Source organism: Corvus kubaryi, unplaced genomic scaffold (assembly GCF_017639235.1).
Source record: "Corvus kubaryi isolate FWS band 111438036 unplaced genomic scaffold, C.kubaryi_AGA036_p1.0 67, whole genome shotgun sequence".
Lineage (NCBI taxonomy): Eukaryota > Metazoa > Chordata > Aves > Passeriformes > Corvidae > Corvus > Corvus kubaryi.
This window is the reverse complement of record NW_024582055.1, coordinates 4,383,487-4,403,853: the sequence shown is the minus strand read 5'-3', so window position 1 is coordinate 4,403,853 and position 20,367 is coordinate 4,383,487. Positions and strand designations below refer to the sequence as shown.

Genomic DNA, 20,367 nt, shown 5'->3' with positions numbered 1-20,367 from the left:
CCACATCTCACAGGGTCCTGGGTCTGTACTGGTAAATATGCATGTGGCACAAATTTCTGACAGGCCTTTTGTCTCAGATTTGGAGAACAAAAAAGATTTTGTTGCATCCCAGGGATGAGCCTGAAAAAAATGATTGTTTTTCTTTTATTTCTGTGTTGTTGTTTTAATTAGGAAATCACAAAAGTTATTGTAATGAACTGAACATCTGAAAGAGAAAGGTAAAATTAAATCTAAATGCCCTTGATAGGAGTGCTTTGATGTAATGTTTAGTTTAGCTGAGAGATAGAAGTGTAGAAAAGAGGGGTAGGATGGTTTATGTCTGTCAAGTCTCCTACCATAACTGAAAAGAATGATCTGAACAGTCTGTTGTTAAAATGTCTGAGGCAGATGTTACTTTTACCACCACAGTCAAAGCAAGGGTCTCCAGTGTTTGACTTTCAAAATCCCCTCTAAGTTTCTTACAGAGACATAAAATGGTTTGTTTATTAAATTTGTAATTTTACGAAACTTGTGGGGTCCAGAATGAAGTGCCTGATTCTGTGCAATCTCTGGTGGGACATACATTTCCATAATCTCTTTAAGAACGTATCTCCTGCAGTTCACACCAAGTGTCACATTGATAATCTAAGACGACCCTATATAATATTTTTTCTTTCATTATCATTTCTGCTATATTTGTCTTTAACACTTACCAATTCAGCCATTTTATTCTTGTGAACACATGCTGAAACTCCATTTCAATTTCCAATGCCTGAATATATTCATGCTTACTTGCTGCTTTTTTCTCTCAAGAGATTTCAAAGGTGTTTTCAAACCTCATATATGAAAGATTCATTTCTCCACCCACAAAAGATTGATCATTACTCAGAAGCAGAGTGCAGTAAAGCTAAACACTGAGGAAGAGCTGATGTCAAGAAATACAAGTGGAAGCTTTCCTGAAATCTATGTTCAATTAGGATATTTTTGTTTCCTTAGCAGTCTGATCAGGCAGCCGCCTCTTTGCGTACCAGAAATCAAAAATGGAATAACAGCCCAGTGACAACACTGGGAAACAATGCAGCTAGATGGGTCTATTGTCTGCATTTAAATTTCTCCATTGCTAGATAATAGTGATTAACTCACATCAAACTCTGAGCGACAGAATACAGGCAGAATTCAGGCAGGGAAAGGAGCTATGGCTCCAAAAGTGTATAGGATATACCTCCTAATGCCAAACAGCATTTAAAAGTCCTGGAGAAGACTCTAAGCCCATTGCAGTCACCCACTGTTCCATGTCTAATGTCCCACAGGAGTTTAAAGCCATGAGCAGCAGCACCACAAAACCCCAGCACTCCCCCAGGAGCTGCCCCGATCTCCAGAACTGCAGCAATCATCAGCCAGACCTGAATGTTTAGGATTGCTGCAACTAATCGGGATCAGGACCTGAACTCTGAAGAAGGGTCTGAGAGGACCAACAGATGAGAAACACATTATGACAGCATCATCCAGTCACCGTGGATCCACAAACACCACCGGAAAGTCACACACTGATTGCCCAAATCTGACCTGGGACTGACATAAACCAAACTGCCCCCGGGACAAAAGTGTGGCAGCCTGCCCTGGGGTGGCAGGTGAGCTGGGAAGGGCAGGGAAGGGAAACAGAGGGCAAAAAGTAGGGATGAGGAGTCATCATGCCTAGGCAGGAGGGGTCTGGTCTTCTTCCCAAAAAAGAGAAACAGAAAACACAAGTAAAATAAAGCAAATAGCAGATGATACAGAAAAGAGAGGAAAATCTCATTGAGTAAATTTCAAAATGTTTCCTGCCTGACTCTGAGACACCGATTACTACTTAAAGACATGGAAGTTTCTCTACTATTACTCTTGGGAAAAGGAAACAGTAATGGACCTCCACAGAAAGGGAATTTTGTTTCTTTGCAAATATTTTACATATCTTTATATGTCTTGGTAGAATTTGTATGCAAGTGTGCAATGAAATCAGTACACAGATGCCAGAGTTAATGCTCTTAACATGTTTATACAGCAACAAGCAGATTTAGACATAGAAACAGGAGATGAAGTGGCTCCCCAATATCAAGGCTTCCCCAAAAATATTCTTTCACCACTGATGATTTACCACAATATACAAATACAAATATATATATGTAAAAGTATATAAATATAAATAGGAATATCTGCTATGCCAATACCAGTACCCTGTACATCCCTGACTTCTCTAGAAACGAATACAAAGGGAAAGCTTCTCTGCTGATTCTAGGAATAAAAAGACATTGATAACAAGAACAGGAATTCTGTAGTGATGTAAGCAAAAACTATGTTTAATGAGAAGGATCAGTAATTCTATGTATAAACACCCTATGACTTTCATCTAAGTGAAGAAATCTGTAAGAGGAGGTACATCCTTTGTTTGTTGCACCAGCTGGGAACGAGCACAACCTCAGGTGGCATAAACTATTCCTGAACACCTTTAAGGAGTGGATTAAATCCCTTGACTCAATTCCCTGAAATCAGAGGAATGAGCTGTTGCCTCCAGTCACACCTCGTGGCCTTTGTGGTCGAAACAGAAAGTTGCCTTTTATGTGTTACAGCAAAGCCAGAGAATCAAATCACATCCAAAATAAAGTGAAATCTCTCTTTGATAAATACCCCTACCTTTTACTCAAGGAACCCTGAGGTTAGTCTTAAAACACTGCATGATACTTTACTTTTAACTTGAGCATATCTTTCCTGAATTCTTTCCAGATTATTTTGTCATTCTTCATCACATTTCAAAATTGAGACATCACTTCTAGATTATTCAGCTTTCTTTTTTTCTTTTTAATTGTGTATTATTTTCTGAGAAAAAATGCCTTATGCCTGCTGTCTATTTTATTTGGACTCAAACAGCCAGAAACAGTTTGGTGCTGGTGTAACCAGTCAGACCCATTTAAGTGTAATCGACTACAAAGACCAGCAGAGATAAGCAGGAGGTTTTGTAAACAACTTTAGTGCTTCCAAACCAGCCATCCTGCGATTCTATTGCCCACATGAGAGGCCAGGTCCTGGTGTGCAGTGAGTTTATCAGGAGTGCCCTGCAGCCAAAAGTGGAGCTGAAGTCAAAGGTGAGCTTTACAGCAAGGCAGCTCAAGACTTCTGGCTCCCTATCTGTCCCTGTGGTGGCTTGAATGGAAGGAAAGAAATAAGGGAAGGGTAGGGAAAAAGGAAAAGGGAAAATGGAGAAAGGAAAAGGGAATAGGGAAAGAAGAAATACTTTTGTGAACCAATTCTCAGAGCCTCTAGTCAAACTAAGTTAAATTTTCAAAAGTCCACCAGGTGAACTCAGCAGGGTATCATGAAGTCCTTTGAGAGGCTCATCCTGTGCAAGTGCCAGCAGAGGCACAGAGAAGTTTTGCTGCTGGTACCTCTGCTAATTTTATCCCACGCTTTCTCTAGCTCCTCCTGTTTCTGCCTTCTGCTGGTCTCCAAGTGCTGCTGCTGGGGACCTTCTCCATGAGGCTGAAGCAGTGAGAGCAAGGATAACAGCACTAAGGTTCCAACTTTTCAGGCTGTGGGGAACCAATCCTGAGGGTTCTGAAGAGTAGCAGTACTTGAAAACACTTGCCAGTATGTTGTTCTCTCTCTTTCTGTACAGTTCTTACTAATATCTGGTCACAAAATGTTGTACTTGCACACCAGATGTTATTATTTCAGTCTTCATAAAATATATTTGTTCAAGGTTGTATGAAAAGCCAAACACCAAATGCTTAAGAAAGCGTATGTGGACGAGTCAAGTGTGCTGCAGCAGTTCCTCAGAAAGCCCATTCCATTCTCTGTCCTCTGGTCCTTTATCTGCTGTATTCTGCAGAGGGCAATGTCCCTGCTGAAGACAAGCCATAATTCTTGATGGTGACCTCCAAACATTCCTAGAGAGAAGGATGTAACACCAGTAGAAAGTGATTCCTTGGAACGCAGCGTTGGCACTCAATGCTAGAGGAGCTTAGACACATCGTAGTGTTCTTTCTCCCCAGCTGGAAGGATTTCAGTAGAAGCCTAACATAGATTATCACACCAAACAAGAAGAAGCCCCAAAACTCTGCATTTCTGTGCACCTCTAAGCAAAGTACGTGAAACGTGAAAGGAGGAGTGGGGGGTTTGAAAAATAACATGGCTTTACAATAGTTGTTATCCCTTTAGGTACACTATAAGCAAGACATAAAAATTTTCACATTCAGCTCTAACCATGACAATTTTTGGTCCCATTCCAAATACATTTTACTCCTCTAGATGCGAAAAGCTTTATTTCTACTACTCTCAGCAAACAGAGGAGCTCAGAAAACATCGCAGAGGAACCTACTGTTGACGGAATCACAGCAATTTTTATGGCTGAGCTTACATTTACAAGCAGGAGTATCAGCGGGGTCACAGCCCTGCTTCATGTCATGTGACAGCTGAACAAAGTTGAACACACACACAGTCAGACATTTAGGTGGCCAGCTGGCACAGGAGGTAAGCACGGCGGTATCACTTTGCCCACCCACATAGACAGTGTTCTAAAACCAGTAAATAGAAATACAACAGTAGTTTTATAGAAAGGCCGGACCACAAATAATTAATCCATGGGATTAATATGCTTACATCAGACAGAAAGGCAGAACTCACCAGCCAAACTTTACCTTATATAAAATTTTCTGGAACACGTACTGTTGTCAAATGTCACTAATATAAAAAATACAGCTCTGAAACTGTCCAAACTTTTTGTCGTTTCATGCAACCAGCTACACGAGTAGAAGCCTTCCTTGAGAGACATGCCATATTTTGATACACAACTCCCTCTGCACCATGGAAACAACTCTGATATCTGTCACATAGACAGTTTCCCTCAGGACTAAACTCATTCTGCAGCTATCTCATTAAAGTGATGATGATTACAATCATATTAGTGAATATGAAAGCTGCCTGCACTACAAAGTTATCCCTGGTAACTGAGCATTGAAGAGAATTTAGAACACAATACAGGTGAAATGTTAGGAAATGTGCTCTTCTCTCTTTTATTCTCAAGAATATCTCTCTGCAGCTGTGTCAGTTGGAAAAAGCAATACAATTCTTCTTCATTATTAAATGAAAATTAATTTTAATTTTATGCTTTAAAAGTAATGTAGACTTATCATTTGTATTAACCTAACTGTGACCTACGTGAGTACCCTTGGGACTGTCAAAGTTTTAAGTTAAAAAAGTTAATAAAAATTATATTAAAAGTGGAGTTTGCCACTTAATTATAAAATCAATGCTCCAGCTTAATGTTATTGAGGACAATAATGAGAGGTTTAATTCTTTAAAATACTGGAGAGCTATTCAAAATACATTCACTTTCTTTGCAAGAAAAAACATAATTTCAATAATTTGAACTGTACTTTATGTACAAAGGCCATGTCTCTTTCCTACATTACTATTATGTTAATGCTACATAACTTCAGTATTTCACTATGCTGGCATTAAAGGTAAGGAGAGGCCAAAGAGAGCTGATTTTTCTCCTATACTGCTCTGAGATGAAATACCAAACATTTAAACTAAATTTTCCCCAATAAACTGGAGCAAGATAACCAAGCTTCTGCTCTTCTAATTCCTTCCCAGGAAAGCTACAAATGGTGTTCTGGGCCACCATAAGCCACAGGAGGAGACGAGCAAAGAAACAAACTGGAACTAGAGATGCAAATATCAACACCTAACCAAGAAATCTGTGTTTTTCTGTGTTTTGGGGTTGATACATTAAAAATACAACCCATAGTATAGAATTTCCTCAGCAATTCCCTTATGTGCTTCCAGAACGTTTTTCTTAGCTATTTTCCTACAGATCGTAAAAAGAGCAAAATCAACCAAAAACCCAATAACTACTTTTTTTTTTTTTTTTTTTTAAATCAAACTGTTTTGGAGACAGAACTTTATTAGACTGCCCATATGATGTAGCTTTACAGACAAAAGTAAACACTCCTTAAAGCAGTGCACAGCTAGTGTTTATTTGCAGCCAGATAGCATCAAAACTAAGAATTTAAGATCATTCCAGAAAAGACTGGAGAGTTAAAAGATACCAAGAGTCACCTTCGTAATGAATGAGAAAAACCAAATTTGGCTAGGGCTCTAAAACAAACTATAAGTCTCAGAACATGATCCAACCTGTACCACATCAGGGAATCAGGGCACTCAGTCTCACATGCGAACTAGTATTGACTTTTACAGAGTATTTCTTTTCCCACTGATACAAGGATTTGATCCTGGCCAGATTGATGCACCAGGTACCCACACAGCTGACCCAAGTACAAAGTGAGCTCTGCATGTTATGTGTGCTGGGGATACCAGGCTCACCAAGCCTGCAGCGTGTTTTTCTGCAGCTGCTCCATGAATCCTGCTCATCAGATTTGCTGCATATTCCTCAAGGGATTTTAAAATAAGTTTAACTCTCCCAATTCCCAGGCTGAATCAGGAAGACTACCACTTCCTTGTAATTCTGATTGGAAAGGAACAGAGCTAATAAGGGGGGGGGGGCCCCCACAGAATATTCTTCCACACACCTCTGCTTTTGAGAGAGAAGAAATACATTTTCATGTGCTTCAAAATTCAGGTTCAGGCCCAATTTCACTTTAGTTCTCATTTCATCTTCTCTTAGTTTTCACCTGGTTTTACTAGAATTCCTGAAGCTTTACTTCATGCATTTGCTCCCTTGCACTTTATCTCTCAGAGATCACAGGTAGGGTTTCACTCCTGGCACGCCGCGCACGGCTACCGGAGCATGTTAGCAATTAGGGCAGCCCACGGGCTGGCTGCAAGGAGCAGGAGCTGCAGATCTCCACGTGGGATGAAAACAGAGCACTGTTGTAGCTGACACCTGGCTCTCCAGTACCATTTTCCCACTGGGTATTTTGTCATACGAAAGAAAATCCTCTGCAGAAGCACGAGACTGTCACTGATCGCAGTCACGGGTCCGTGAAAGCCGTGAAATCACTGCCAGCTTCAAAAAGGGCTTTGAAGTAAAGGGACACATATACCAATAACAACCAGATAACATCTTTCACTTTCCCTTCCTGAGTTTCCTCCTGGGCCCTTTCCCTCACCTTTTTTCTCTTTCTCTCACTCCATACCTCACCAAAACCTCAGACTTATGGTTGGACTCGATGATCTTAGAGGTCTTTTCCAACCTTAACAATTTGGTGATTCTGTGATTTTTACCACTGCTCCGCCTTACTTAATGCCACACATGTGAAAAACCCATGGCTCCACCTGCTTTACAGTTAGATTATGCATTTCTTTCCCATTAGTACACATCAGATATAATCATGGTTTTCAACAGAATGGGAAAATAATGTGTAGGGGATCCATATGTAAAACAAAGCTCAATGTTTTGTTTACATATTTCATGAATTAAGACACTCTTTTAGATCCTCAGCTGCTGCCAGGTTGTGTTGATAATCATCATGCACGATAGCTACTATTTGTTGTATGTTCTACTAAATTATCACACATGCAACCAAGTTGGTGGCTTTCTCTGCAAGAGATATACATCACAGGAAAAGAAGGTTTATTAAATCTCTCCATTTTCATGGAGGCAACAAAAGTATCTGACTATAATTCCACCTGTAATACTAATGAACTGAGAATGAATAATGAAAAATCGGAACCCTCTACAGTGACATGATTTTCAATACTAACCTCTTCACAGATATATGGTGGGCTGAGTAACACAAGACCATCAGGAATATAAAATCTTGAGACAATATATTTAAAGAAGGATGCTTACAATTCATATTTCAACATGAGTAGAAACTTCACCAACTAGCACTTTTTACTATAACAGCATATCCAAGTTTTCCCTTCAAATTTAGGTGTTTAATGCTTAAAATAAATACCTGTTTATTACCTATCTAATAAAAAATTGAAGAGTCAAAAAGACTCTTAGATCATACAGGACAACTAATGATAAATATTATCTTGGTTTGCTTTCTAGAATTCTTTATTATAAATAATTTTCTTCTTTTTGTCCCAATAGTGAAATACATTTTGAATTAGGCATCTGATACCAAGGCTATTGCACTACACATAGCTGAAGACATATTTGGTGAAAAAGTGTTTTAGTAGTTAAAATACACCTTGATATCTGGGTTGTCTTATACTTTATGTCATACAAAATTATTTCAAGTTCAACACTTTCATTGTTTGCAGTAATCCTTTCAATTTTTGGCATGGAGAGAGTCATGCCAAACAGGTCACAAAATTGCCTTTCCCTTCTACTGTGAAATTTCATTTGGGTCTGAAAAACCCCCTGAGCTCATGGGGCTGTGACCTCAGTCAGGAAGTCCACAATTTCTAGTGTTCATCAGCAGGAGGGCAATGAGCTCCTCAGTCTCATGGCCAACTTCAGCAACAGCCACATCCCTTGAGACTGAGCTTTAGAAAAGGCAGCTTGACAGCTCAGTTGGTTAACATCTATGTAAAAAATTCTTCTCAGCCAAATCCCTCGCAGTGCTGTGTAGTGACATTGTTACATTTGCAGATAATGGCATTTTGTTCAGACTGAGTTGCTTTTTTTTCTACTAAAAACACACACACCTCTAAATAGATGCTGTTTCATCCCAGGAAATGAAGATCAGTCCTGAATTTAAGATACTCTGTCCTCTAAGCATCTTCTCTTTCTCTCTCTCTATTTTTTTTTTAGCCAGGTTAAATCTGCCTTGATATCATTAAACACCTTTCTTCCTCTCCTAAAGGTCTCCCTCTGTAAGATGGAAATAGCAGCCCTGTATGTCAAAAGGAGATAAACGCTTTAATATTCTCCAGGTACTTCGCTGGTACATTGATGGATATCCTAAATGAAGCTAAAAGTAAATGTACAATTCCACATTTAATTCCAGCCTTAAAGACAGAAAGGACTCTGCAGTGAATAATGAAAAGACGAAAGTAGGAAACTGTCTAGAGTATGTGTGAGCATGTAATTAAAGGCTGCACCTTAATGCAAAAGGCATATGAACTAGAACTGCAAATCCACTTAGTGTTAACACTCTTTGCTTCATAGAACTTCACAGATTAATGTTCTTTTAATGTATTTATGAGCAATGATGTACAAACTTATATATATTTAAGCACTGAATGAGCAATGGATCAAGTCTGACTCAGGAGAGAATTATTGTACAACAACTACAGGAAATAAAATCTGGATAAGAAATGTCATTTGTACTGGAAATTAATTCCAAAACAGTCATCAATTTATTCATGGAGCTCTAACAAAAAGGATAAATTTTGCTTTCCAAGTTAAAATTAGAAAAGTCATTATAAAAAAAAAAAAAATCCCACCATTACCTTAAACCCATTTTAACCAACTCAGAAAAAACTCCATTTATTACAAACTATAACTTTGCAGTCACCATTACTTCCCCGCTATTGTGATAATTTACACAGCTGCCACCCCACACCATGCATTCCCTATGGGCTCATCTCCCTTTTCCTCTTGGTGATCTCCTGATGCCACAGTTCAGATTTGGTCCACTCACTACCCACCCTGCACAGTGATGGACATTTGAGTTCTGCTTTCAGGCTCACTGGAGACAGGGTTGAGGCCAGGCTGGAGAAATCCTTGGGGAAGGGAAAACCACTTGATTTTTGTGTTTTTATGGAGTGTGGCTATGACCCCACCATCTCTGCTAATACCTTATTTGATGGCTGGCTTGCCTTCCCTGAAAATGTGGTGCCCTGTTGCATCCTGCTACCCACACAAAAAGTGAGACCTCCCCCTGGGGGGGGGGAAAAAGGTGAAAAGGAGGCAAACACAGAGCAAACATGAGAGTGTGCACAGCCATAGTCTCGGGACACACTGACTCGCTTCTCTGAAAGGCTTCCTCAGAAGCTCCCCACCCTGCCCCTTCCCTCTCCCCACAGACCCATAACAGGATTCACATTAGGACTGCTCTTCACGGATGTTAATTCAGCTCAGTTTAAATTGACTCAAAGCTCAAACGAAGGGAGAGAACAAAGGGTAAAATAAATAAAAGTAGTGAAGCAATTGCTCAGTCAGTGTAATTGCATAGACTTCAATAGGACTACACTAATTTCCAGCAGCTGGAGCTCTGGTGCTATATTTTTATTTACTTTACCTCCTGTATTTAATTTCCTACCCTCCCATTTGTTTGTTATTTTCATGTCCTATGGTGGCTTCATTTGGAGTGTAAATTTCTTGAGGAATCGTTGGGGGGGGTGCGGGGTTTAAACAACCACCCAAGTCTAGGACATAAAATAAATGCATTCCACTAAAAGATAGGTAGGAGAGATGTGGTAGGTATTGATACAGTAAAAATTTATATCTATATCCAGCTCCACAAAATTTTCCACCTTGGACAAGATCTTATTTCATGCACAAAGTTCATTGTTCCATTTTACAATTCATAACTTAGGAATAATATTTTCTTGGTCAGGTCTTCTATGAAATAGTCTGCTTATGTTTTTGGACAGACATGCTTTGGTTCCTTGAAAATATGAAAATTTAACAGATATGTTTCTTAATGACCATCATATAAATTGACTGTAGAACCCACTTCCCCACCAACTATTTGAGAAAGAGTTGGGTGGATGACATACAAAGTGATGTTTGGAAAGCATCACAGGACTCTCTGCTGCCTAAGCTACTGCCAGTGAGCAGACAGACCTAAAACCACAACGTGATGATCTTCCACTTTCAGAGCTTTATCCTACTTCTCAAAAGAGGGAGCATTGAGAGAACTGGTGACTATTTTCTAGCTGGTGCAACTTCTTTTGGTGGTCTTTTCTTCTTATATTTGTATCCCTACCAAAGCAACCAAAGCCAGAAATTCAAAATCAGCCAAATTGTGTATTTTGGTGAGAACTTTTTACAGAGAACACCCTAATTCTAGGTCTCAGAAGTTTAAATCTGTTGAGCCACAAACCAAAAAAGACCAACACTAATGACAAAAACTGATACGTAGATGCACTGAAATGCAGTATAATACCCTCACTTCTGTAATAGATCCCCAGGGGCCTTGCTATTGTTTACAAGGAAAAAAAAATATTGCTGAGGATTATTATGTGACAAAAGCCCTCAAAATTTTTATGTTAATAAACTGAGCTCTGCTTCAAAGTTCTTTCTTTGCATAGTCAAGGTGAGGTTGGTAAAAATATTTTTATTTGTGTTCTCATTTTTTTCTTAGTAACTATAACACCTTAGATAGAAGAGATTTAGGTATCATTAAGTATTGTATAGCTATCACTGCAAATTATCAGCTTATTTAATACTTATTTAATATTTAATAAATTATATGGAGTCAGTTTTATCAATGTGGGGGAGGAGAGGGGGAAATCCATAAAGCAGTAACAATTCCTAGTCAAATAGTTCTCTTGGCACCAGCTGCACAAAATGCTTAGGACTAGGACTGAGAGGACATAAACCCTGCAATCCTGTAATGAAAATGAGATTAGACCTTGACTGTTCCCAAGGGGAGGAAAGGCTCTTCTAATACAAAGCATCCCTGTGCACGTGCAGCGGGGGCTGGGAGTCAGCCTGTGCCCTCACTGCATGGAAATATGAAGGTTAGTGTTATTTAATGTTGATAATTATCTTTATGCAGATAGACACACAGGTTACATATACAGTTCTTGCTCTTTACCTGTCTTTCTGGCAATTTTTCGATTACACTCCTCAGATCTACCTCTCAGCACCTGATATTGACATATGTTAATGTGTAACACAAAACAGTGTTTTACTCACCACTTACTTCCATCCTTTCTGTACAGTGCTTCCACCGCTAAAAAGGAAACTTCTGGTCACAATCTGTGAAGATATTTTTAAGGTATAAGTTTTTACCTTGGAGTTTAGCCAACTTAATGATACAAACCACCATGTCTTTATTTCCTAACAATGGGTAGGGATGAGGTCTTGAACAACCATTCAGGTCAAAGTAATCTGGTTTCATGGTTTCTGTAGCAAAAGTTACTATAATTTTCTACATGCCAGATCCATTATCAAAGTCCTGCTTGTCAGTACTAAGGAATTTTAAATAAAAATAACAAAGCATTTTTGCGTTTTAGTCCTAAAGCTGGACTTCTTAGGCAAACCCGCTCCTAACTTTCATATAACTTTCAAAATAACATATTTTCCATTAGCTGGAAATATCAATGTATCAATTTAGAAAAAAAAAAATCCTATTTAAATGGAGTGCAAATCATTCTGTCACCCAGGCTCGAAGATTTTGTTTACAGTTATTTTTGCAGACCATTTTCATATAAATATGCCATAAATATTTTTCCATTAGGTTTCCATTTCCTAAGGTACAAATGCCATTCTGAAATAGAATATCATCATGATAATTTGCACTGGTGTGGCAGCGTAGGTGGAGGCAAGCACAAAAGAAATTGGTTTGTGGAAGAAAGACTGATTGCTGAGGAATCTGGTGCTACAGTGTTTTAATAAGAGAATCCTTCTGTCAGAAACCAGGTTATTTAAATAGTGGGTATGAATCTGATTTTTGACAGAAGACTATTACTGTTATTTTCCCAGGAATCTGTTGTTTCTAAGGTTTTGCATTAATACTTTTGGATGATGTAAGGCTCGCTAAATAATGCAAAACTCACCCCATCTCCTCAAGATCAAAAGCCCCAGTATTCCCCCTGAAATTAAGCCAGCACTCATGTGGACTTAACAAGGACAGTGGGTCAAACGCTGAGCTGAAGAACGGAAGTTGAAATGGAAGTTGTAAAATTTGGTCTGGGGACTATTACAGAGCCAGCAGTTAATGAGTTTAGTCCAGCAGTAAATCAGGAAAGGTCTAACAGTGAAGGGACTAAAGAGCTCTGTGGTGTCTATGGTGTTTTTCCTGTACTTCAAGAGATTTCACTTTCAGAGTTGTTACACGAGATGAATTTGTTCAAACAAAGCCTCAAGGGATTTGCTCTATTAGTCCTAGATGGGAAGAAGAGTCTAATTTCTTTAGTACAGACTGTATCCAATTTACAATTCCTCTGAAATATCTTTGCACACAAATATTTGTATCTACTTATTGTGAGAAGCCTTTCCTTGAGAAAAAATATACCCAGCTTTTACCAGTAATGCATTGCAATTCATAATATCTTTATCCTGTAAATATCTGTATTAAATGGATCCTAAAAATAACTGATCTTATTACTGGTGTAAAAATGACTATCAGTTTTTGAAAGTTATTGATCTCATCTCAGCTATTTTGCGTTGCCTGCATGCACTTCTAATGCTAGCACTCATAAACATCTTAGTCTTAAAGTGCCTGGTGAGAAAGACATTTTTCCTGGGCTGAAGCACACCTAAATGAGAACAGCAGGAGACTAGGAACCTAGAAGCTAAGGATTTCTTTAGGTTTGTTTTGCTCATCTTCTGGTTTTGTGTTAAACCTTTCAAATATTCCACCTTACTGGTCATCACAAGAAGCTCAGTTATAGGTTCATCTTGGTACAGCCTGCGCAAGACCTCTAAATGAAGTTTATTATATGGAAAAGTTTTATCCTATTTCATACTTATTTTTAGATTTCTATCAGACAAAAACAAATCATAAACAAGCCTGAAGTTCCTGAAACCATATTAAATCCAAAAATGTGCAATTCTTTTTCTTCTTTTCAAATTAACAACTTGGCTTTTACATCAGTAACAAACTGAACTGTATTGAGTAAAATTTATAGATGACTTTTCATCTTAAGCACAGGTTATGATGTGTTTATTTCATTTTTAGTTTAAAACAAATATATATTAATATTCCATTATAAGTATAATTAAACTCAAACCCAGTCCAATTTAAGCAGAGACTAAAGAGTTTATTTGTAAGTTATTTATCCCATTGTCAGCAGCATTTGTCCTATAATGCACTTATTTTTGCTGTTCCTGTCTGTGAAATAAAAATAGAAAAAAACCGTAAAGAAATCATTTCCCCTAGATAATTTATCATGATATAAATTTCATGTATCACATGTATAAACCCTGGAAGTATCATTTAAAATTTATATTATCCAATTATTAATTGTTGCTGTCATCATGAATTATTTCATTGTGTCAGGTAAGAACTGAAGTTATCAATTAAGGTAAAATAAGAACTCATCCCAATTGACTCAGTCTGGCCACATAATTAGCAGTCATTTATAGACTCTCCCATTCATGGTGTCACTCCATTTACAGACTACAATAGTGAGGGAAAATGAATGTCCCAAATTGTTTTAGGCAGATATAATGTGCAAATTGCTGTTCCAAGTATAGTGATAATGTCATTTATGGGACAATTCTGTGGGAAAAGAAAATCGTTATAACTATGACACATATTTTTATAAACCTTTCTACTGCAAGTAGAATCAAGGCAAGAGTCTTTGGATATTGAAGCTTTCCCAATTTTAGGGAATAATTATTTTCCTGTAATGATAAAATTGAGGGAACCCAGAGTGCTCCTTTAGAACCAGTCAAATATGTTTTAAATGCCACAAAATACAGACTGTAAGGTAAATATTACATTACTGTAGCCCACACCATTTTCCTTGTCCTGCTAAAAGCTGAAAATAGATTCCTCACAGCAGGGGTTTATGTGTAAATTCTTACTGCCCAATGACACCAAAAGACAGAATCACTAAAATTTTTAGATCTTTTTTCTGCCTTTCTCAAATGTAAAGGCTTTTTCTATGGCTTTTTCCATGTAGATTGGATTCCATAACCACTCACTCAGCACTGCATGAATTTTGGCCCATTTCAGAGGCCAGGGATAGTATAAATATATATAAATAACAGTGCGCTTTTAAATGTCTTCGTTTTCTCAGAGGGTGAAAAAAGAATAGAAGTAGACTGCTGAACTTCAACGGGTAAATTTTGCCATATGTTAGCATTTCAAAAAGTTAATTAAAAATATGTTCTCCTAAAGAGACTCATCTGAATAAATATTTAAAACTTCAGAATTTTGGAACTCAAGCCCGTAGTCCTTATGTTTATACACTAAAGGTAGCATAAGTGGCATTTTATCAAAGATCAATTTAAGTTTAAAAAAGGGATAAATTAAGCAAAAATTTTTTAAAAATTGAAAGGAGAAATAAATCTATGAACTCTGAATTGTATTTTTATTAAAGTTCAGAGTTTTGACTGTAAGACTATGATAAATTTTTAAAAACAAACTGGGAAACATCCAAAAATTTGTATTTTTCTTCCCCTTCAGATGGTATGGGAAAACCCTTCAACAAATACATGTCTGCATTTGCACAACAGTTTCAAATTACAAACTGCATTCTCTAGCTTTTACAGGAAACCACTGTGCTTGGTGGCAGTATTAAGTTATTTTTTTATTGGCCTAGGATGTGTACTGGTTGAAGCAAAACTATTTGGTCAACCACACATACAGGACTGTTTACCCACAATTAACGCAGCACACATCAATCACGTGTGATTGAGGATGTGAGCAGGACGTGCAGACAGACACAGGGCTGACTGGAAGCCCCAAGTTTACCTCCACGATCTGTAAATTTTCCCCAGTCAACCACACAAATGTTTCCTCTAAGCACAAAGAGATGGAAGATGAACTCTCAATTCTAAAGAACCAGCCCCTCAGATTTTAAGCTATTTTTGACACCTTCTCCTCCCCAGCTGTGTTGATCTTACTTCTGCCTGAGTGGGCCAAAGGATGCAAACTCTTCTGCATTCATTTAGTGACTACATAAAGCAGAAGAAACTTGGCACCATAATCTCAAAGCACTCTGGAAAAAGTACCAGTTACATTTAATTCTAAATCAGTAGACCTTCAAAATTATTGTTGAAAGCCTATGAAAAAACACAAAAAAGAGAAATTCTTAGAAAACTGGAAAAAAAGGTGGGCAGAAGCTTTATACGTTATATACCCAAATACCCTTTTTCTCCTCCTGTCATTGTCTGCCACAGAGTCAGGAGCTGGGTGGAAATGAGTCTACAGTGCTAGAGAAAGAAACCCTCCACTGACTGAAGTAACTGCTGCAAAGTGGAGGGGACAAGACACCCATGAACCTGGGAACACATCTCCACCCAATTCTGCAGGCACCACAGTTTTGTTGCTGCTACTGCTCTCTGTGGAAAAAGAATGCAAAGGCTTTCAACGTCCAACATGCCCTTATCTGAAATTTATGAATATGTACATATTTGTCCTTGGGTTCTCTCAGACAGTAATTCTTAATTTAAGGGTCACATCCAGAGATAAAATACTGTAAATAGCAACAGTGTTTATTCATTACAACAGTTTGCATCGCCACGATCCTTGACGGTTTTAAGGTAAAACAGAATCTGTGACGCAGGATACTCCAAAGCCTGAAATTGGTGCCGTCATAAAATAACCCAAGACAAGGGAAATACCAGATGTACTGTGTTATCTGGCAGCAATTAAAGAATGTGGAATGGCAGATATATCCTATAAGGCTGCCTGGAACATCTTCAGTGGGTTAATTCCGTGTGGAATCCTACTCTGCATTTCTCACATGAATTTTCACAACATCTTAGGAAATCCTTTTTACTGTTTGGAAACTTTGCTCTACTGGCAGATTGTAAGGGACAAGCAAATTTTTCTAAGCACCCTGAATGCTAAATTCTAGATGTGGCACTTTGAAATAGCTCATTAAAAGCCATCTTATTTCAAATTCAAGATATAAAAGCTTTCATTTCTGTAATGCCCGGGAAACTCTCCAAATAAAACCCAAGGTTCTACCATGCACATTTTGCAAACATTTCCCAATGTTCTATGCTTTTTCCACAAGTACGGCAGCCAAAAAAGTCCTCTACAAATTAACAACAGCCACTCATCCAGAAAAATAAAGTTAACGTTCTGACATGTCAAAGCTTCCCTTTAGTGTGGAGCTCAGATCATTTCTGGATTTTTTTTATCCCAGTTCCTGGGCCTCTAAGGTACCAGCTAGTCAGGCCTTTGGGCAACCTTGTGTGTGTTTGGATCACATAAAAAGAAAATTAGACCCTCTGCTTTTCATTTTACTGAGAGCTTGGGACTGTAGTCCATGATGTTAATATTGGCATTCCAGGATGTACAACTATTGTTCTCCTTTGAATTTTTCTTATTACTAGCCAGGGCAACCGGTATTTGGACTTCTCTGTGGGCTTTAAAAAAGAATAATCCCAGGCTTGTTCCCATTCTCGTTCAAGTAACAAAACATTTGCCATGACTTCCGTAGAGTGCCAGGCCCCCAAGGAGGACTTTCTCAACATTCAGCTTCAGCTTTTGAAGTTCCACATGGCTCAAACCAAAAGCTGACTCACTTGGGAGGAGCAATATCTTGAATTCTTTGCACGCTGAAATACACATTCCAAAACTTGCAGAGTCCAGTTTAAAAATAGAAATATTTTTTGCCAAACAAGCCATGTTTTTTCCTTCATTTTTTCCATGGTATCTGTGATTTACTGTGACCTTGGCAAGTTCAGGTGTAACTTGCTGTTATCACAAGAAGATGCACTTAAGGAAGTGTAGATGGGGATTTATGTTGTCTGGAGAAGTCACTTTCAGACAAAGTCATTTGTGTAACCATTTCCACTTCAGCGCAGGAACAGGGTGATGTCAAGGAAGAGTATGGCTGCTGTGGCAAGGGTGAAACAGCTTTCCCAGGGGAAGCTGACCTGTTATTTCTTTTGCAAAAACCTTCAGAACTTTCTTAAAAGGGACTCAGTATTTGGTGAAGCATTACGGACTTTTTGGAAAATGTGCTTTGCTTTGTAAGAAGTTACTCAGAATGTGGTTCAAAATGTGTTTTTCTAACTGAAGAGAAACGTGTGGTGCATATGAAAAAATACAGAAACCCATGAAAGATATCTTTGTTAAATGTCAGTGATATGTGTCTGTTATTTTTTCTGTCTTGCAGGCTAATAAACTTAAGACCAGTTGCTTTACAGACAGGGTAGTTATTAGCTCTCAGTAGAAAATAATGTACCACAGGGAATTTACAGTATAAGGAAAATGCTCTTAAATATTTGGGGCCAGCTGAGCCACCCAGGTTAAGTGTTTTCTGGCAGTAGAGGTGTTATTGTTGCCATAGCCCTGCCACATGATGTTATTCTCCCAAGTAAAATGTAGTTCTCATATTAAAGACCTCTGCTTAAGTCCATGATTTCCTTCTCATACCCAGAATGAAAGAGATGTTTTTGAGGATTGTGCAAAAAAGCAAAAAGAACAAAACTGCTATCAGTATTTTAAACAAAGCAGGTGGAATCCAATAAAAAGGCATTTTATTTCTGATTGCTGTCACAGAAAATGGAATCATTGGAGGACTACATTATTGACTAGAGTGACTGTACACTTGTTGCTTCCGTCTGTCAGGAAGAGCAGAAGACACACAAACCCAAAAATAAGACACTACAAAAACATCTCTGTGGGAAGGTATCTAACCCTAATGGTTTTATTTTCATGGAATCTCCTTTTTGCTATGAGACATATTCTATTTTTTCTTAATTGTAACTTGAGTCTAACTAATGAAGATCCAGACTGGCAATAAGAACAGCTGCCATTGCAAACCCAACAGCCAGACTGTGGGGTGATTGTCAAGATTATCTACCACCTTCCAGACAGAAAAATAAACATGAAATTGTGTTTTCAAACCCCTCAAACAATGTCTGGCTATACACATTCTTGGCCTTATACTCTGCTTTTAATAATGTAAATATAAAATTATTCTGCATTAAAACTTGACAAAATTGCTTCATCCCTTATTCCAGGGAACCTATAGCAAAGCTGAGGTTTTATGAGTGTGAGTAGATTAGACCTGCAATGTTATTTTTAGTCCTGTAGTTATTCATGAGCAAAGGGTTTTTTAGATACAAACCAGGTGCAGACCAGCTGCTTTGTGTATCTGTGAAAGTGGCCTCAAACTGAACAAAAACATTGCAGATACCTATCTTTGAATAACTGCATTTCTGTGACACAAAATTCCTCCATGTTATTCTTGTGCAACATTTTTCCATAACTAAATAATTGGTGTGCTCCTCAGCTGAGGTCAAAGCTATGCCACATCTGCCTAAGCAGAGCCTCCAAAGGGCACTCTCATGGCCACACTGGGAAGGCGCAGAGAACTCCTTCCCGGGTCCATGGACCATCCTGGGATAGAAGGAGCCCCCTCCCAGCCTCTGCTACATGCTGAAAGAGCCAAACAATAGGAGCATAGATAGAAAAACAGCAAATCCTGCCAAACAGGCTGTTTGAGACAAGGACTGTAAACCCCAGTGGAGGTCAGTGTCTCCTTGACCGTAAACAAATGACAATGATTAATATTAACATGTAAATTTGTGTGGGGAAGGGAAGAGATGCCTTAAGGAAAGCTACAATGCTCAGTAATAACCTAAACTTCATTTCACATATCTCACAGTGATTTGCACTTAGCTTCTGAGTAAAGGCCGGAAGCAACGTTTGATTGGAAAAATATTATGCAGCCAGAAAGCAAGAGCTGAGAGAAAGGAGCCTACAGCACTTGAGACTAGGGGCTGGAAGTTCCATCTGATAGAAAACTGAATGCCTGTTGATCTGGAGTAAACATAATGTGAAACATGTTTGCCGAGTGAGAAAAATGTTGGTTGGGCAATATCAAAAGCAGCTGTGGTGTGACAGTCGAAAACCAATTAAGTAAATGTGACATGGCAGCAAAAGAGTCCGTGTGGATTTGGGTCTGTGACGTTACTAGAGGGGTCAGTGATGTAGAAGTGTCTCAAAAAGCTGCAACTGTGATGACAGCACAGGGGACCTGCCAAGGGTGGGGGGAAATATGTGTATTACTTAGATTCTGTGTATCTTTCTTTTATAATTATTATAATTATTCATTAAATCGCTCAGATTTCCAGTTGATCAGACACCTCTCATGCTATGGTGAGGCTAAATTAACAACACAAGTAGTCATGCTCATCTGATATTTACCTAATATTCTCCATTTCCTGGATTTCTTCTTGTTTTTCTTTACACCGATCTTGAAAATAAACAAACAAACAATCAAACCACATAACCAAAAAAAAAACCCCAAAAAACCCACTAATATGCAATTTATTCTGCCAGACAAGAAACGTGTTAGATTGTGCTGTGATTTTCAAATCTGTGAGAATATAATAAAATATCTATACATTTTTACTACCAAGAGCAGATCTACAGCCGCCATTCTTCTCCTTTGCAGGAATATGCAGTGCCTGCAACGGAATGGGTTTCCATAATGAGGTATTACTAAAAGAAAAAATCACTGGTTTGTATAAAGAGACCAGATATTGACACAGTGATCGAAGACCGGGTAGGTAAGATACACTGTATATCAATATTTTGTGAAGTGACATGGGATGAGAAACTGGCTCTTGTACTTGAAAATACTGGAAAGCCAAAATTCAAACAAAGATAACGAGGCTCATGTCCT

At 38.3% G+C, this 20,367-nt stretch overlaps 1 long non-coding RNA gene across 3 annotated transcripts in view; it reads right to left on the bottom strand.

Moving 5' to 3' along the window:
* The window catches only part of LOC121674336, a 36,123-nt gene extending 16,183 nt beyond the window's left edge, over positions 1 to 19,940 (bottom strand). Inside the window, exons 1-3 of one of the 3 annotated variants that reach the window (XR_006019557.1) lie at positions 19,887 to 19,940; positions 11,738 to 11,800; positions 1,965 to 3,899 (exon numbers count right to left, since the gene is read on the bottom strand). This is a non-coding gene — a long non-coding RNA (uncharacterized LOC121674336). Of the gene's footprint in view, positions 1 to 1,964; positions 3,900 to 10,446; positions 10,799 to 11,737; positions 11,801 to 19,886 lie in introns of those variants that run through there. The other 2 variants (XR_006019558.1, XR_006019556.1) reach the window with 2 other exon arrangements.
* Between the last annotated feature and the right edge of the window lie 427 nt (positions 19,941 to 20,367).